Source organism: Trichosurus vulpecula, chromosome 7, assembly GCF_011100635.1.
Source record: "Trichosurus vulpecula isolate mTriVul1 chromosome 7, mTriVul1.pri, whole genome shotgun sequence".
Taxonomy (NCBI): domain Eukaryota; kingdom Metazoa; phylum Chordata; class Mammalia; order Diprotodontia; family Phalangeridae; genus Trichosurus; species Trichosurus vulpecula.
The window spans coordinates 199278442-199296844 of NC_050579.1; the positions used below are offsets into that span (position 1 = coordinate 199278442).

Below are 18403 nucleotides of genomic sequence, written 5' to 3' on the forward strand. Positions count from 1 at the left end.
GTCTTAGGAAGATTCTGAAGATCATCTGGCAAGATAAGGTATCAGACCCTGAGGTCCTTTCTTATGCTGCACTGCCAAGAATTTAAACTCTACTGAAGATAGCACAACTCAGATGGGCTGGGCACTTTGTTTGAATGCCAAATGTTTATTCGCTTAAAAGACTACAGAGAACTCACACAAGGTAAATGCTCACGTGGTGGTCCAAAGATGAGATATAAGAACAGTCTTAAGGTCTCTCTGATGAACTTTGGTATCAATTGTGAAACATGGGAGACACTGGCAAAAGATCACACAGCATGGCATGCATGAGCGAAAGAGGGTGCTGTACTCTATGCGCAAGCAGCATTGAAGTAGATGTGAGATGTGAGATGCACAAATTTAGAGACATCTTCACTCCAAAGTTTATGTGGACTATATGTGCTTGATTTGTGGTAGGAACTTCTGAGCTCATATTGGTCTCATCAGTCACAGTCAGCTACACTATACCTTGACTCCAACATAGTGTTGTGATTTTGGTCCTTGTTGAGAATGAAGGACAACAACCAACCAGTCTGTGAAAGGAAGAGATATAAGTGTGATAGCAACTCTGGACTATCAAATCAAATGAAGTTTTTTGTTTTGTTTTGTTGTGATGTGAGAGATATGTGCATGATGGGCATGTTTTTAGGTAGCAGGGAAGGAACCCCTAGATAGGGGGAGAGATAAAAGAGAGAATGGGAATGATAGTAGGAGCAGTTTGCTGGAGAAGTAAGGTAGGGATGAGATCAAGGACAAATGAAGAGTGAATTAACTTGGCAAGGTGAAAGACCTCCATTGTTCTACCCAGAGACAATATATTTTTCCTTGAAAGAACATATTTCCTCTTTGTTTCCTCAGGTTAACAATACTTAATCTATCCACAGACCTTCACAGTAATGTAAGTCTCTCTAGACAGGCAACAAGGTAAGACAGACAAATGAATCATTCATGTCTTTCCTACCTCTTTTCACCATCTCTCTCCTTTTAAAGCACTAAAGCCTTTGCAGACAGAATAAGACAAAGGAATCAGAGCATAATACAAAACACAGTAAACCAAAAAATAACAGCTCTGGCTCAGAACACTAGCAAGTAACTAAAATGCAGCTTTTCTCTAGTTGAAAGCAAGGGATTTTTCCATAATTTGAGCCATAAATTTGAGCCTGATTGCTAGGTTATGTCCTCTGCACCATGTATATAGCACACTTAGCCAAATTCTCTTCTCTTGTCCCAGATGGCACTTCTGCCAGAGAAAGAGGGAAGGCAAATATTGTGGCGGCCCCCTTTTATGTTCCAGTAGTCTATTTTCTCAAAGGGTCTCAGTTATTGGCCATGTCTTGTGATGGCTAGATATTGTGATTAAAAAAGGAAGGGCCATAAAAAAATTAAAAGGTATATTTGGTTACCTCATATCACATGTCCAGATGGCTAGAAACATCTGGATAATTGATTGAATCTAAAAAAAGTTCAGTTTTCATTTCAATCTTTGGCATCATATGGACAGCAGCCATTGCTTCCTGGTCAATAAAATATTGCTTTTTGTGGAACAAATTAAAAAATGTTCAATGTCTTCAGAACATCTGTGATCGAACAAGATGCTACAACTTGTTATCAGTTGGACCTGAACAATGTCCTTCTCCTACAAAGATACTTTTCTTACCAGGAATGTTACCTATGGGTTGCATAAACATAGACATGAAAGAATAAAACAAGCAGGGACTAGCATTTATTGCCCTGTTGATGAAAAATACACATCTGTGAGGATTGATGAATCCAGTTTGGTCTCAGGCTAATGTCCAGTGTCATTGCCTGAAGGGTCTACAGTAGCTTTCAAATCAACCATGTTATAGTCACATGGCTTTAGCTTCTGAAGACACACCCTGACCCCATTAGCATCATTCCCAGCAATTTCTGTTGACTTCTCTTGCATCTTGGCTTTCTCCAGTGATGCTGTATTCTTTGAGCCTATTTCCGTTTTGAATCAATCCACCTGGGAAGTGAAAGGAAAGCAAATGAACATTTATATAGCACTTACTATGTATCAGGCCTTGTGCTAAGTGCTTTTTACAAATATATCTCATTTAATTGTTATAATGACACTAGGAGGTAGATACTATTATTTTACCCATTTCACAGTTGAGGAAACCAAGAAACAGCTAGGAAGTTTCTGACCTTGGATTTGAACTGGTCTTCTTTATTTCATGCCTAGCCCTCTATGCACTATACCATTCAAGTGCTTTTTAAGAGTCTCAGGACTCTTTGCATGTTTGTGTTCTAATTCCATGCACAACTTAAGTAAAGCAGGGATCCTCCTTGTCCTCCATCCTCCATGAAAACCCTAGCACTTGCTAACAGGGAGGTATGGTAATGTGATACAATGATGATGTAATGCCATTCCATCTCTAATTTTTGTGCTTTTGAGCAAACTTTGCCCCATGCCTGGAATATTCTGCCCTCTGCTATCTCTAGCTCTCTTCATGGTTCATTTCACATGGTACTTCCTACATGAGAGCTTTCCTAATTTTCCCACAGCTGTTAGTGCTTTCCTTCTTCTCTACAATTAGTTTGCATTTCTTTGTATATAGTTTATATTTACTTATCTGTATCTTAGTCTTACAGTTGTTTACTTATTGCTATCTTAGACTTACCTATCTGTATAAATATTTTCACCCATAAGGATACAAGCTTCTTAATGTCAAGAGTGGTTTAGTTTTTGTCTTTGTATCCCTAGTACCTAGCACAGCGTCTAACACATAGAAATATTTAATTAATGCTTATTGAATTGTAATGAAATGAAGAATGATAGACTGCAATTCAGTTCAGAGCTTCCATGGATTCAATAGACATATCAACATGGCTCACAGTAGTCATTCTCTTGAGTTCCAGTCCCACGTCAGTAATTTTTTATTAGACATTTTAAACTGGGTGTCTGATAGATATATCAAAGTCAAATGTCCATATATCCAGAACAGAATTGATTAATTTCTCCCCACTCCCAACCTCCCACAAACTACTTATTGTTTAAACTTCTTTATTTCTATTTAGGACACCACCATCCTTCCAATTATCTAGTTTCACAAATTCAGCATCATCCTTGAATCCTTACTCTTACTCATGCAGTATATCCAATAAGCTTGCAAATCTTGTCATTTTTATCTCCACAATATCTTTACCATGAATTTTGTGATTCTCAGTCATTTTACCAGCATTATATTAATGCCCCTGCTTTATTTCCAAACATAGGCTTTATCTTTACTCACATATTCACACCGTCTTCCTGAATGATGATATCATTCAGAAGTCTTAGAGATAGTTATCAGTAAGCTAAACTCTAGAAGATTCTAAGCTGCCCAAATCCCCAGGGAAAAGATGACATACTTGGGTCAGAGAGAATCTCAGGACAGAGTCAATGACTTGGACTTCACGTAATAGAGTCTACAAGGAAGTATTTTTTTTTTACAAAGATTAAAGCAGATTATGCATTTTTTAATTCTCGGAGCAATTGTCCTTTTGCGCTTTTTGTCCTGAAGATTTGTGTGTATATTTACATACATACACCCACACATACATAATACACACACACACGTGTATATTAATACATGCCTGTATATATGTGTGTATAGCCTAAGTATAGGTATGTATGGATATAGCTATGTATGTATGCATATATATCAAGCTATATACATGTATATCAAGCTAAAATAATGTATATTATATTATACATAAGTATATATAATATATACATATATATCGAACTAAAAATTGTCATTTACCCACAAATGTATGTCAACAATTATTTATTCACATTTCCTATGTGGTCATATCAAACACTTTTCAGTGAATATGAAGTAGATGCTCCAATGTTCTGAGCACTGATACAGTGATCATGATATTAACTTCAAATGGGAACCTGGAAGACTTCACCATCTTTAAGGAAATTATTTCCTTTTTTACTTAGACTATACACTAGATTGCCTCAATCACATAATATGGCTGTATAAAATGGGATAATTTTGAAGAATTAAAATGGAGTGTCACACAAAGGACCATGGAGAAGTGTATTTGAAAAAGAAGATAGTTGGGTCAATTGGAGAATGTGACATAAAATAAATGGTCAGGCAGAGATTTTTACTGGTATTCTTATAATGTCAGAAGAAACCAAAAAAGTTTTCAATGTCTGCAGTGTACTCTGCTACAAGGGCATGGAGAAGAGTCACACATGGATAGGCTATGAATATACATTGTTGGGGGGGACATCGAAATAGAGGAGATCACAAATCCATTTATATACAAATGTCAGCTATGATTAATATGTAATTTCTATTTCCAGAGAGTGTCTATTTCTAATATAGACTAGAATTTTTGTTTGGTGGGGGTGGGGGTGGGGGGTGGGGATTAGGATGTGGCAAGTTCTGGAACTACGATTTTATCAGCATAAGGAGTTTCTGGTATGGAAACTTACTTTACCTGTAAATGTTGGCAACTAATTTGGGAATTACACTTTTAAACAGTTCTGGAGGAGCACTGAAAACTTAAGTAATTTACTCATAGCTAATACATAGCTAATAACTGTCAGAGGCAAGATTTAAACCCTGGGTTTCCTGATTTCCAAGACTAGCTCTCTATCAACTTGCTATACCACCACCTTTTAAATGCTGTAACAACAATGTTACTAGCAGCTGATGTGGAGGTGTAAGGCCAATAAAACCAGCACAGAGGAAGGCTGCTAGCACAGGTTCTTTGATTTGCTTTTCTAAGGAAAGCAATTTTAAGGTTCTACAATCTCACTTTAATTAAATACACGTATATCATTCACTTAGTTCAGGGGGAAAAGTCAGCACCCTGAACTTCAGAGAAAACACAAACAGAAATTGCAAGCAGAAATTACATAAACAGAGCAAATAACACAAATCAGCAGACTGGGCTTCTGTCTGTCCATAGCATTAGATACATAGTTACCAGAGAGAGATGCACCAACACCTGGGTTTTCAAAGCAGAGGGGGGGCACTCCTTAACAGCTACACAGAGTCTTTTCTGGTGAAATCACAGAAACACTCCTCCAATGAGTGAGCCTCTGTAACCAGAATTGTCTTTGTTTTCTTTGAGTGACTCAATTTATCTCAGTGAGCTTTACTAGGTGCTAAGCCCCAGGCCCAAACCCCATTAGGTGTTAATGTAATCCATGTGGATGTGAACATCCCAGGGTCCTAAGGGGAGGGGCCAACTCAAGAACCAATCACCAGAGCCTGAGCTCTGGTGATTCAGATGATGTCTGATGATGTCTAAAGCCCTATAAGAAGGGAGGACAGAGCTATTGGTGCGGGGCTCTGGATATGGTGTTGATGAGACTCCGGGCAGCTGTAGCTAAGGAGCCCTCCAGCTTGTAAACCCGGATGTTGAAACTTTGTTGAACTGTGGTAACTATCTGTTGGGACTTGAATCAGACAAAGTCTATTGACGTCTGTAATTTGCATTTTGTTTTGAAGTTCAGGGTGCTGTTTTTTTTCCCCCTGAACTAACTGAGTGATATTTGAATTAAAAGTAAGCTTGTCAACCCCTTTACCTTGCTTTCCTTAATTAAGCAGATCGAAAGAACCTGTGCTGTTGGCAGCTTTCTGGGTGTTGGCTGTGGGTGAATCTTATACCCCCACAGAAGCTGCCAGCCGGGTTGTTGACACAGCCCCCAAAACAAAATGCTAACCTCAGAGTATATATACAGTTATTCAGGGTCATCACAGCCATATGACTCAAACTCATGCAACTTAGGCTTCCTTGTGACTTAAACAGGTCATCAAAGACTCTTGATTCAATCAAAGACACTTGATTCAAACAAAGGCAAGGTTCAATCAAAAGTACTTGATTATCTTAGTGCTGAGAAGCACTAAAAAAGAAAAAAAAACAGCAAAAAGTCCCACTTTGCTTGCCATTACAGATGCTGACGTGTTAGATGGTATATAATGGATGGGGGGCTATTGGCATCAAGTTTTCTGGCTAATTTACTCTTTGTAGATGAAGAAACTGAAGTTGTAAGATGAAATGACCTATTCAAAGTCCATCACCTAACAACTGGTAAACCCTCAATATAATGTCCTTTATGCTATGGTAGCTCTGGATTAAGTAACAGAAATGCATTTATCTAATTTATAGTCAAGTTTCATAAGTTCAAGCTAATTGGTAGGAAAATAATCTGAGAAAGGGAAAATTTAAATTATAGGATTTTTTTCCCCAAGTAAGGTGGTTTTCTCAAAGCTTTCCACCCACAGTTATATAATTCCTGCCCCCCCCAAGGATATAGTTCTGCTATGGTTATTATGTTAATGAAGATGGGAAGATCTTTCCCATCCATTAATAAGTATATGTGACTTGCTTGAGTTACATGGAAGCCTGAGTCACATGAGCCTGTGGTGGGAGGGATTTGCTGAATGGATGGAGCAGGAAGGGGTGGAGCAGGAAGTTGGAGTGAGTCAAAACTGTGAAAAAGTTGAACTGAGTTGCAGCTGGGAGAGAGGGAGACACAGAACAGCTAGCATGCATGAAAGAGGGAGTGATTTTGCTTAAGGAAGTTCGTCTGTGGGAAGGCCTGATGGAGGGAAGACTTGGGGATAGTGGTACCCTCTGCATTGGTAATGTGTATAGACTTCTTGGTTATTATGATGCATTTCTTTATTACTATGATGGATTTGGTTTTCTGGTGTTTGAATAAATGTTTTGGTTTCATATTCCATGGAGAGAGTCAGTTATATTTTGTGATTCAGAAACACACTGGCATATTCATAGCAGGCACTGTAGATGTCACATTGGCGCTACATGGATTAGCTTTAAAACATCAAGATAAAACTCAACCATATTCACTGTATCCATTTATAGACATTATACTAAAAATTGATCAGTGCATCCTTCCAGGTATGTTAAACAAGACTCCTTGCTCGCTTTTAAACAATTTTACTGTGCTTCATAAACTCTTTCTTTATAATTAGTGCAAAGGAAGCTTTAGCCAAGGCTAAAGATGGAATTTCCACACTCAATCCCATCATAATCTCTTAGAATTCCTTCTTCCTATACTTATTCTTTTTTCCCCTTCCTTATCCACCTTATCAAGCAGTTATTATGGAGACAGAAGCAGATTTGAAGAAACCTCACAGGAGATCTAGTCCAATCCATACCTGAACAATAACCCCTTCTACAATATCCCTGAAAAGTTGTCATCCGACTGAAACTTGAAGTTATCCAGTGAAAGAAAAATCAATACCCCATTGAAAGAGCCAATTTCATGTTTGTATAGTACTGGTTTTTTGGAAGCTTGTCCTCATAGCAAATTGAAATATGTCTCCTTGCAATTTCCAAATATTGTTCCTAATTCTGTCTGCTACAGCTAGAGAAAATTCATCTCAAGTCAAATAAACTAAGATTTATTAAGTGCCTATTATTTAACAAGTACTATGACAAGCACTGGAAATACAAATACAAAGTAAAAGAAAGGCTGTTCTGCCATCAAAGAGAAGAAAGGGAAGAAAATACATAAATGTGTGTTGAAAGGGAAGGAGAGGAGAGAATGTACTCTCATCAAGAGTGAGAAGGATGATGGAGAAAGAAGTCCTGAAAGTTTAGAGTGAATCCTAGAAAGAAATGAAGGCGTGAACATGGCTGGCCTGTGCTATTACTTAAATGGAGTTTCCAAAAGGAACTGACCAATCACAGCAAGGGGTTTCAGGGGTAGCAAGATCATCTGGGATGAAAATGTTGTTGAGACATAATGGTGGAGGTTTGTTTTAAGGTTAGAAGCTTCCTGGGATGTGGTAGAGAAAGAACTCTGGAGATTCAGGAGTGGAGCTCAGAGAGGAATGAAGGAGTAAACTTGAAGACACTTATCACCACCTCCTTCCTCTCTCCCTCAAAAGCTTCCCTTCTCTATGCTAAATTATCCTCAGTTCCTTTCATTGTATATCATTTGCCATAATTTCAAAATCAGGTTCTTGATCATCCTATTAACTCATGATTGGACATGCTGTAGATATATTAGAGCATATAATAAATGCTTAATCAATTCTTGTCCACATGGATTTACACAGTTTCCAGATAAAGCTGAATGCAGGTTAGGGCCTCATAATGAATGGGCAGGGGAAGAAGATCAGGTTTAACTATTAACTACTATGTGTGAGGAGTTAGGGATACAAAGACAAATTAAATAGTTCCTGCCCTCATGGAGCTTGCTTTCTACTGGGAAGATACAACATCTACACTGTTTAAAAAGAGCATGGTAACTTCAAGGAGAGAACAATAGGTTGTTTGCACTGTCAGACAGGATTTCAACTTACTATATTCCTATAGGTTTAGGAACTTTTGAACAGTCTGCAATACTTTCCCTAATACAATCCCTTCTAACGATTCCCAGTCTCTACCACATACTCAACCAGTTCAACACTACATTGTCAACTACTCTTGAATTTCCCCGCTCCTAACCTGTTTTTCACGTCTTGATAAAGAAGCTCAAACCTAGATAATCTCTTCATCTTCCCCCTCTTCTAGCCGTGTGTCCCTAAACAAAGTAAGAAATAAATCATATAACAAAGCCAATTGGGTGCTCTACAAATTTATATTTTCTAATCTCAATGGGTCCCTCACTTCAGCAAGATGGTTTTTTATGACATTTAATTGCTTATATGTTTCACAACCTACAGGGCTTATTTCTAACTATCTTCTCTACTTAAACTCACTTCTTCCCCTTAATTAAATGGCTCGCCTGAGGAAATAAAGACCATTGACCACAAACTCCCTCTTATTCCCTTTTTTACATCTCAAAACTTCTTGATACTATATTTTCTTTCTCTCTTTCTTTCTTTCTTTATCCCACTGTCTGATGAACAAGCAACCTTCTCTCCAGGGCCAACCTTTTACCCTTGATCATATTCCCTACTGGCTTCCCTAGCAGATTGCCACAACAATCTACATTTTTTTCTAATCTCCAGTCGCTCCATATGAACTGGTTCCGTCCTGGCTGCTTATAAACACGCAGAAATCTCCTCTATTCTAGTCTTCTTTTTTATTCTTTTTTTTTTAGGAGGGGGAATGCAAGGCAATTGGAGTTAAGCGACTTGCTCAAATTCACACAGCTAGTAAGTGTCAAGTGTCTGAGGCTGGATTTGAACTCAGGTCCTCCTAACTCCGAAGCTGGTATTCTCTTTACTGCACCACCTAACTGCCTCATTCTCCTCCATTCTAGAGAGAAACAATATAGTACCATTTACTCAAGTAATTGCCCTAATTCTCTCCTCTCTTTCGTAATGACACTCCTAGAAAAGTTGTTAACACTCCTTGCCTTTACTAGCCCTCCTCCTACTCACTTCTCAACCCTTTGTAATCTCTTGAACTCATTATTCATGCAAAACTCTTCTATCCAAAGTTACTAATGTGCACTTGATGGTCAAATCTGATGGCATTTTCTCAATTTTCAAGATTCTCTATATCTTTACAACATTTGATGATACCGATCACCCTCTCAACCTTGATTCTCTCCCCTTTCTGTAAGTTTGCTCTGTGATATTGCTCTGTCTTGATGCTTTTCCTACCATTTTGTCTGTTCCTTCTCAGTCTCCTTTGCTAGTTCAATTTCCATATCCATTTCCATAACTGTGGGTATTTCCCAAGGCCCTTTCTAAAACTTCTTTCCTAAATCCTTCCAATCATTCAGGTTTGCAAACTTTTTTTTTTAATTTTTGATTCTTCCTGCTCCCTCACTCCACATCCAATTGCCCAGTTTTGTTTCTGTCTCTACAACATCCACGTTTGTCCTTTTCTCTATTTTCACACAGATTCTACTCTGGTTCAAACACTCATCATTGTTGTTTGTCCTTCATTCTCAAAGAGTACCATCGTATCAGGAAGGTGATGCCATGGCTTGCAAGTGAATTAGATTTAAGTGAGGGAGGGCTGTGCAAAGTCATGAGCTTCACTTTGTCCTCTGGAACCCTCTAGGTCCAGTGGCCACATATGGATCAGGCTGACAGGAGATGGCCCCTTCAAACACTCATCAACTCCGGCTTGTACTATTGTAACAGCTTTCTAATTGACTTTCTTGCCTCAAGCCTCTCTTCTCTCCGATCTATCCTACCAAAGTGATTTTCCTAAAGTTCACTTCTAACCGCGTCACTCTCCTACAATAAGCTCCAATGGTTCCCTATTGACTCTAGAAAAAAAATTATGAAGCCCTTTACAACTTGTCCCCAATCTACCTTTCCAACTTGATTTTAATTTATGCTCACTACATTCCACACAAACTGGTCTCCTTGCTGTTCTGCGTACACATCGCTCCATCTTTTTTCTCTTACGATTTTTTTTTTGCTGGAGTGAATGCCTTTGTAAGAACTACCTCCTAAAATCCCTTGTTCTGTTCAAAAATGCCTAATTGTTATTTTTTACATGAAGCCTTTCTTGATCATATATGTACTTAATCATTTACATGTTGACTCTTACATTAAAATATGAGCATATTGAATACAGGAATTAATTTTGCCTTTCTTTTTATCTTACTACACTTGGCACATGGTAAAAGCTTAATGAATGCTTTAAGATTTATATTTTGATTGTGGTAAATTATCATTCAGTTAATCACAACAGAAAGGCAACCACAGTAATGGCTTAATTGTATACCACCTAAAATATACTATTTCCTACCTTAATATAAAAGAAATAGCTTGGGATTTGGGAAAATCAACTGCAATCGACTTTCTCATAATCCAAAGAAATAATTCTTCTTACTTAGATTTGTCCTTACCCCAGACTTCAGTCAAGATGTCCTTAGTTTTATGACTGTGGGAAACAAAGATAATATCTTATTTTGAAGGTACATCACTTTAGTTGTCTAGGTTTCTCTAAACTCTCTTAATTTTTCTTTCTGACACTTATCTCTGACATTATTTGGCAGTTGTGATCTGAGTTTTACTTGGTGGTAGAAGACAGGACAAACAGGCTGATTTCTATATGATTTATATAATAGTCATCTAACCAAATCAACAACCCCATTACTTGTTTCAGGTTTCTAAGAAATTCTTGGATTTAAGAAAATAAGAATAACTAACATTAATATAATGCTTAGTATTTTAGGCTTTGTGCTATAAATTTACTATCTCATTTTCCTTAATAAAAACCCTGAGAAGTAGTTACTGTTATCATCCCCATTTTATAGATGAAGAAACTGAGGTAAAGTGACTTGCCCAGTTCACACATGTTGTGTCCAAGGATGGATTTGAACTCATGTCTACCTGACCTTAGGTCTGCTGTTCTATTCACTGTGTCACTCAGGTGACCTGAGATAAACTGTAGGTAGCCACCAGCAATGAAGAAAAATAATAGGTCACATTCATATATCACTCTATGAAGATTACCTCATTTCATTATGGCCAAGACCTTGTGAGGCAATCTTTATTATCTCCATTTTTATAAGAAAAAAAATGAGGTTCATTTTAAGTAACTTCACACAGTCACAAAAGCTAATAAGTGAACGAGGCAGGATTTATACCTAGGTCTTCTCAATTCTAAATCCAGTAAACTATTCCATGCTAAGAAGAATATCTAGAGACAAAAAGAACCATGTACTTTTTAGTTGAATAAAGAAGAGCCAGATTTACCTACTCTCTCTTCCTCATATATGACATAACTATTCCTTCCTTTGTACTTTTGCAGAAGTTTAGAATACAAATGGCTTTTTCACTTTCTCCTCTGAGAACTGCTAGCTCTTCTCAAGGTTGAACTCATACGCTACTTTCTTCAAGCTTGTTTTCCCAAATCTCTCAGCCGTTATTCTTATATGCTTCTACCTACTTCCATGAAACTATTCTGAAACATGTGTTTATGTATGTAATATGTGTACATATATACATATTATCTTATTTTTCACATCACAGTAATTTTCAGATATACAATCCCTACCACTAAATCCTCCCTTGTTACAAAGAGAAAATAGTTAAGCAAAGTCAATCAAAAGATGGAGTAGATCTGTCAATGTATGCAGCATTCTACTCCCACAGTTCACCATCTCTTAGCTAAAAGCAGGGAAATACATTTTCCCCATTATCTCACATAAATTTTATGTGCAATTTGGATCAACCCGTATTGTTTCCTGTTCAAATCCTTATAATCTGTTTACTTTTCTAACCTACTTAACTGAAGGAGCTCTCTTCCAAAGGTCACCCATGACATCTCATTGATATCTTTTACTTTCGTGTCTTTTAAATTCCTTTCCATATTATACCCCATAAGAACAAGTCCACATGGCATTTTTTAAAAGAATAACAAACTTTTATTAGTTTCTCTTGAAAATGTAGGCTACAGAGGACAGAGGTTGCTTAAGTTGGTGACACATTTGCACTCTAGGGAACAAGATCCCTAGATGCTAAACAGATGTAACCCCCTCCACACTAACCTTCCTCTTGAAACACATTAATTTCAATTGATTCCATTTGAACATATGCCCCAATGCCTCAAAAATTACAACTGTCTAGAGAGAGAAACATTTTCTGACAAAATTAAGAGGATTATTAGTTCTGGCTCCTCAATCTTCAGAAAAGGAAAAGGAAAAATGTCAGGAGAATAATTTGAAAGGGTTTTTTTAATTTAATTTTTTTTGTTACAACAGATATAGATTTGAAAGCTTCCTCCCCAAAACAAGTCTGATACCCATGTGTTTAGCTTGGCAATGTCAAGAGACACATTGGTTCTAGTGGTGAAGGAGAACTGGCCAGACAATATCAGTCTGAAATGAACTGATTTTGAGACTCTCTGTTCATTTCCCCTTTGGTTTTGTCTCAAATGGCTTTTCAATGTCCTTCCCACAAATCTTGAGACCTATGGCTCTTTCAATCCTGCCCAAGACTTACTTATTATGGAATGGCCCATCCACAGTCCTAGTCAGCCATAACTTAGGGCTTTTCATTGATTTTTGTGGCCAGATCCTTCTGAGGCAGCCCCTTGCTCTGCCAGCCCTGTTGGATCACTTTGCCCACTTCCAGAATGACCCTGTCGTGGTGAAGTTCCTCAGTCTCTCCATCCAAATTGGATGTGTTCTTTTTGATGGAGTGCTGTTTGTTTTGGCCAGCAGCCCATTTCTTGGAAGTCTCCACATCTTCTCCTCTTCTCTGAGCTGCTAAGATGGCCTGCTTGGACTTGGCCTGGGCTGCTGTGGGGCCCTTCTTGTGCAGCACTGTCACTGTGTCCCAGTTGCTCTGGGCCATTTTGGGGATGTGGCGGGGAGTCTCTACTCTCAGGGAAGTGGGACTCGGGAAGCAATGCAACACAATGCTCTGCCTGCCTCAATTGCTTGCTACTTCATAGCAAGTAACATTTTTTAAAGGAAAAAAAGAGAAAAAGAGGAAGAGAAGAAATGCAGTGAGAGAAATAAATGAAATCTGAAAGTATATTATGAATCTTTAAAATTTTTGCCAAGGAGTGGAGGGATGTTTTTCATATCTCTTCTTTGAGAGCTTGTTCTTTCAAATTTTGCCTCATTAATATTCTATTGTTTTGTGGTTGCTATTCTTCCCCTTTATGTCTCTGTAGTCATACTCAAGGATTCACTTTCTTCACTCTATTTTACTTTGCATAAGTTCAATGAATGTCATTCTATGCTTCTCTGTATTCGTCATATTCACTAGTTCTTTTTCTTTTTGGAGGCAGGAAGGCAGGGCAACTGGGGTTAAGTGACTTGCCCAAGGTCACACAGCAAGTAAGTGTGTCAAGTGTCTGAGGCCAGATTTGAACTCAGGGCTTCCTAACTCCAGGGTCAGTGCTCTACTCACTGCGCCATCTAGCTGCCCCTATTCACTAGTTCTTACAGCACAGTTATATTCTGTTGCATTCATGTGATACAATGTGCTTCGCCATCCTACCAGTCCAGGAGAATCTATTTTGTTTTCAGTTCTTTGCTATGACAAAATATGTTGCTATATCCTTCTTGGAGTATACCCCTACCAGTAGAACTTCTTCACCAGTGATGTCTTATTTTCCAAATTTAATGACCATTCCTCAGTCTTCATCTTAACACTTAAAACTGTAAACCACTCATTTTTTACCTTTCTTTATCCAATTTTCATGATACTATTGATTCCTCATTCTCTTCCTACCCATTTTACTGGTCACTTGCAATCACATTTTCTCTGTTTTTTATTCTTCCTACCCCCCTCCTAAATGCTAATGTCTCCCAAGGTTCTGACCTGCAAATGAGTACAACCATTCCGAAAAGCATTTTAGAATTATACACAAAAAAGTGGTCAACAGTGTATGTTCATTAACTCAGCTATACCATTACTAGGCCTACATATACTCTATCTTGATAACTTCATCCATTTTCATAGATTTGTTCATTTAACTTCGAGGTACCATCAGTAACCACTCAGCTCGTCCTATCTAAGAAAAATCATTGGGAGAATCTCACACTCACCTTTTTATTTTGCAAGTGGACTCTACTATGCAGAATATACAGACCTCACTATGCCTCTCAGAAATTAATGAGCTTTAGCTCTTCCTTTGTCTATGGAACAACATAGATTTGTCATCCAGGTGTATGCCAGTTGATGTGCTCTGCAACATTTTGGAATTTGCTATATTTCAAAGACTCTGTCATGAGACCAATGGCAAAATGGAGTTGCTTCCTCACAGAACCAATAAGAATGCTTAGATGAGATCCTGTATGGGTCATTTTTACTCCTGGGATATACTATATGAGCAAATAAACAATACATAATAACAAGAAAATGCTGTTCAATAATTCAGTTTGACAAACATTTATTAAATGACTACTAACCTCCAGGCACCGGGATAATTGCTGGGGATATAAATACAAAAAAACCCCAATAAACAAAAAAACAAACCAACAATTAGTCCCTGCTCTTAAGGAGATTACAATCTAATGTAGGAAGATAATACAGAAAGGGAAGCTGAAAAGTTGGATGGAGAGCAAGGAGGTACTCCACTTGGAGATAACAGGGCAGAAGTCAGTCAGAAAAGTCCCAAAGTAGTGTAGCCAGAAAGGAAATAGGGAGATGTCCAAGCTCTCTTTTTTAAGTGGAGGCTTATAGTTTATGCCGAGATCTTTTAATCAAAGAGGCAGAGGATAGTGATGGGGTATTATGGCTGATGAGATATTACAGGATAATGATGTTATCTCAATAATAAGCTTCCTTAGCCATGGTGGAAAAGTCAGTCAGAATCCCAAAGTGCAGCAAAGTGGTAAATGAGAAGATTTAAGAATTTAGGAAATTTACAGTTTGACTCTTCCCTTATGAAGGCAAAGGAGAGTAAAAGACACAATTTCCACCAGATGTTCACGAAACCAGTAGGATTAGTTATTTATTTAATATATAAAAACTATGAGTAAATAAATGAATGAAAAATCAATGGGGTGCTACAATGACCATTTCCAAGTAGATGGTCCATAATGTGTCTCTATCTCCAACCTCTCTCCCAAAGCCCTAGACCTTTATCTTCAACTGGTGCTAGATATTTATATCTGAAATTACTGCCAAGAATAATCTCTCTCTCTCTCTCTCTCTCTCTCTCTCTCTCTCTCTCTCTCTCTCTCTCTCTCCCTCTCTCTCTCTGTATGTATACATATATATTATATATACATAATATGTATATATATATATTCATGAATACATGATCTTCCTTCTAATTACCTTCTTTCTATTTTTGTTACTATTGATTGTCTTTCCCAATTCTTGTTGGGTGTAGTTGAAACATTGCAGTCATTGAAGACTCTTCCTGTCTTTAATACTTCTATCATTTGCTAGATTGCTATACACTCTTTCTTATGTTGGGTTGTTCTTCTTTACTCACATAGACAATACCTTCCCCCAGAAACTCATTTGGTTATTCCTGAATTATTGTAATAGCTTCTTAGCTGGACCTCCTGCCATTAATTTCTTTTTCTCTAGTCCATCTCCACATGACTTTAAATTTATCTTCACAAAGCACAGGTTTAACATTGTTGTTCCTTAGCTCTAAAATTTCTAATAGCTCACTATTATTTCTAAGAAAATCTGGAAACATCACTATCACATTTAAGACCCCATAGGTCTGATCCAAACTCATTTTAGGACTTTGGTTCATACAATATCCTTTCATAAACACTATACAAAACTAGACTATAAGTTGCTGCCCAGTTTTATTCTACATACTTGTATATCTGTATGTTTGTAGAAACCATAGCTTGTTTTCTCCTTCTGCATCCCCAGAACTTGATCCCTCCTTATCTCTGCATACTTAAATCCATTCTCCCTTCAAGTCTGAATTAACTCTTTAATGAAGTCTTCCTTGACTGCCCTAACTAAAAAGATCCTCCATTCTTCATATATTTCTAGATGCACTGTTGGTGGGCCTATGAATGAGTAAAATCACTTTGGAAATCATTTTGGAATTATACACAAAAAGTTGTTAATTGGCCAAGCCATATGACTACTTGACCTATAAGCCCCCAAATATGAAAGAGATAGGAAAAGGACCTGCAGTTCTTTTTAAGGAAGCAAAAAGAAAAAGTGGAAACTGAAGGAATACTCATCAACTGAGAAACTATTGACTAAGTTATGGTATATGTGATGGAATTCTGTTGTGCTATAAGAAATGAAGAAACACATGACCTAGAGATGTGGATAGACTCATATGAACTCATATAGAGAGAAGTGAGAAGAATGAGAGTAATTCACACTATAAAAGCAATAACAAATATTTACTTATTGATTTATTGAATGTAAAAACAATTGTGAAGACATAAACTAATGAAGAATGAAGCTAGCAAGCAGGAGAACAATTATACAAAAACAGCAACATAAAGACAAACCAAATTAAAAATTGTATGAATTATGATCAATGTAATTACTATTCATGATCACTCTTGTTGTTGTTGTTTAAGTCATTTCAGTCATGTCTGACTCTTTGTGATCCCGCTTCAGATTTTTTTGGCCAAAATACTGGAGTGGTTTGCCATTTCCTTCTCCAGTTTATTTTATATGTGAAGAAACTGAAGCAAACAGCATCAAGTGACTTGCCCAGGGTCACAGAGCTAGTAAGTGTCTGAGGCCAGATTTGAATTCAGGAAGATGAATCTTTCCAATTCCAGGCCTAGCACTCTATCCACTGTGCCATCTAGCTGCCCACCATTGATAATTAGAGAGGATCAATGTTGAAACACACTATCCATTACAGAGACATCACATAACACACACATATATTGACATGGATATGGAGATATAGTACATATTATAAAGCCAATATTACGCTTTATAATTCATATTTGTTACAAGGAATCTTCCCCCTCCTTTTTTAATTAGGTGAGAGGGAGAAAAATAAATTTCTGTTAACTAAAAAAATAAAAATTAAGAGGTAGTAGGATGTCCCAAATGTGAAATGTTGCGTGCATTTTAGATGAAGTCACCGTATTGTAACTTTTACTTAATCCTTTTACTTTGTTGCAAGAGACTTCTAATGGAATGAGTATAATCTGTAAATATAATGTCAAATCAAAACAAACACATCAATAAAATTAAAAAAAATTTCCCAGAACACTTTGTCATTTCTCTTTTGCCTTATCATATTCTATCTTCTATGAAATGATTTTATATGTGTGTACATGCATCTGCTTTATTCCTGCCCCCTCCTCACTTTACCACCCCTTCTCTGGCCAAATTAGACTGAAAGTAAGCTCCTTGAGAAGAAAAGTTGTGCCATTTACCATCTTTGTATTTCCAGTATCTGGTTATATCAATAAAACAAGATTCATGACCTCAAGGATGACCATGAGCATGCCTGAATGGTTTGGAATAGCGAAGTAGGTAAAACTGTCTATGTAGAAGGCAGAGGAAGTATAACATTTATTTAGACTCCAGAGGAGCAAATCTGAGAACCAATACCTCCAATTCAATATAGTAGCAATTATATTCCAAAACTAGTAAGCCCACCTCAATGTAGTAACAAGGAAATTATAACACAGTATTGTATCAAGGAACCAAGTCATCCTGTAACCTTCCCCCCTGCTAGGGTCTTCCTTCAAACAGTCACTCACAAATCCTAACTTTCTGCACAGTGCTGTCTCTGTAGCTCTGTTGACTCTGGGTTCCTTCTCTTTCTCCTTGGGCTGAATTCTGATTCCTGTAGCTCTCTGCAGATTCTGTTTTTTGATCTCCTCAACTCTCTTGTTCTGCACTCTGTGCTCTGCAGCCTCTCTCAATGCTGGCTCTTCCTCAATGTTTGCTGCCTCAATGTCTTCTTGATATCTGCTTCTGAATTCTGCTGCTCTCAGTTCTGGGCTCTCTCTTTTTATACAGACCTAGCCAGCATCTGGTTGGCTAGAACTCAGGTCTCTGATTGGCTGAATTCATGATTGACTAGAACTCAGTACACA

General features: G+C 37.5%; 1 pseudogene; it reads right to left on the minus strand.

Moving 5' to 3' along the window:
* Positions 1 to 12793: 12793 nt before the first annotated feature.
* LOC118858724 lies at positions 12794 to 13241 on the minus strand (annotated as a pseudogene).
* Positions 13242 to 18403: the final 5162 nt, after the last annotated feature.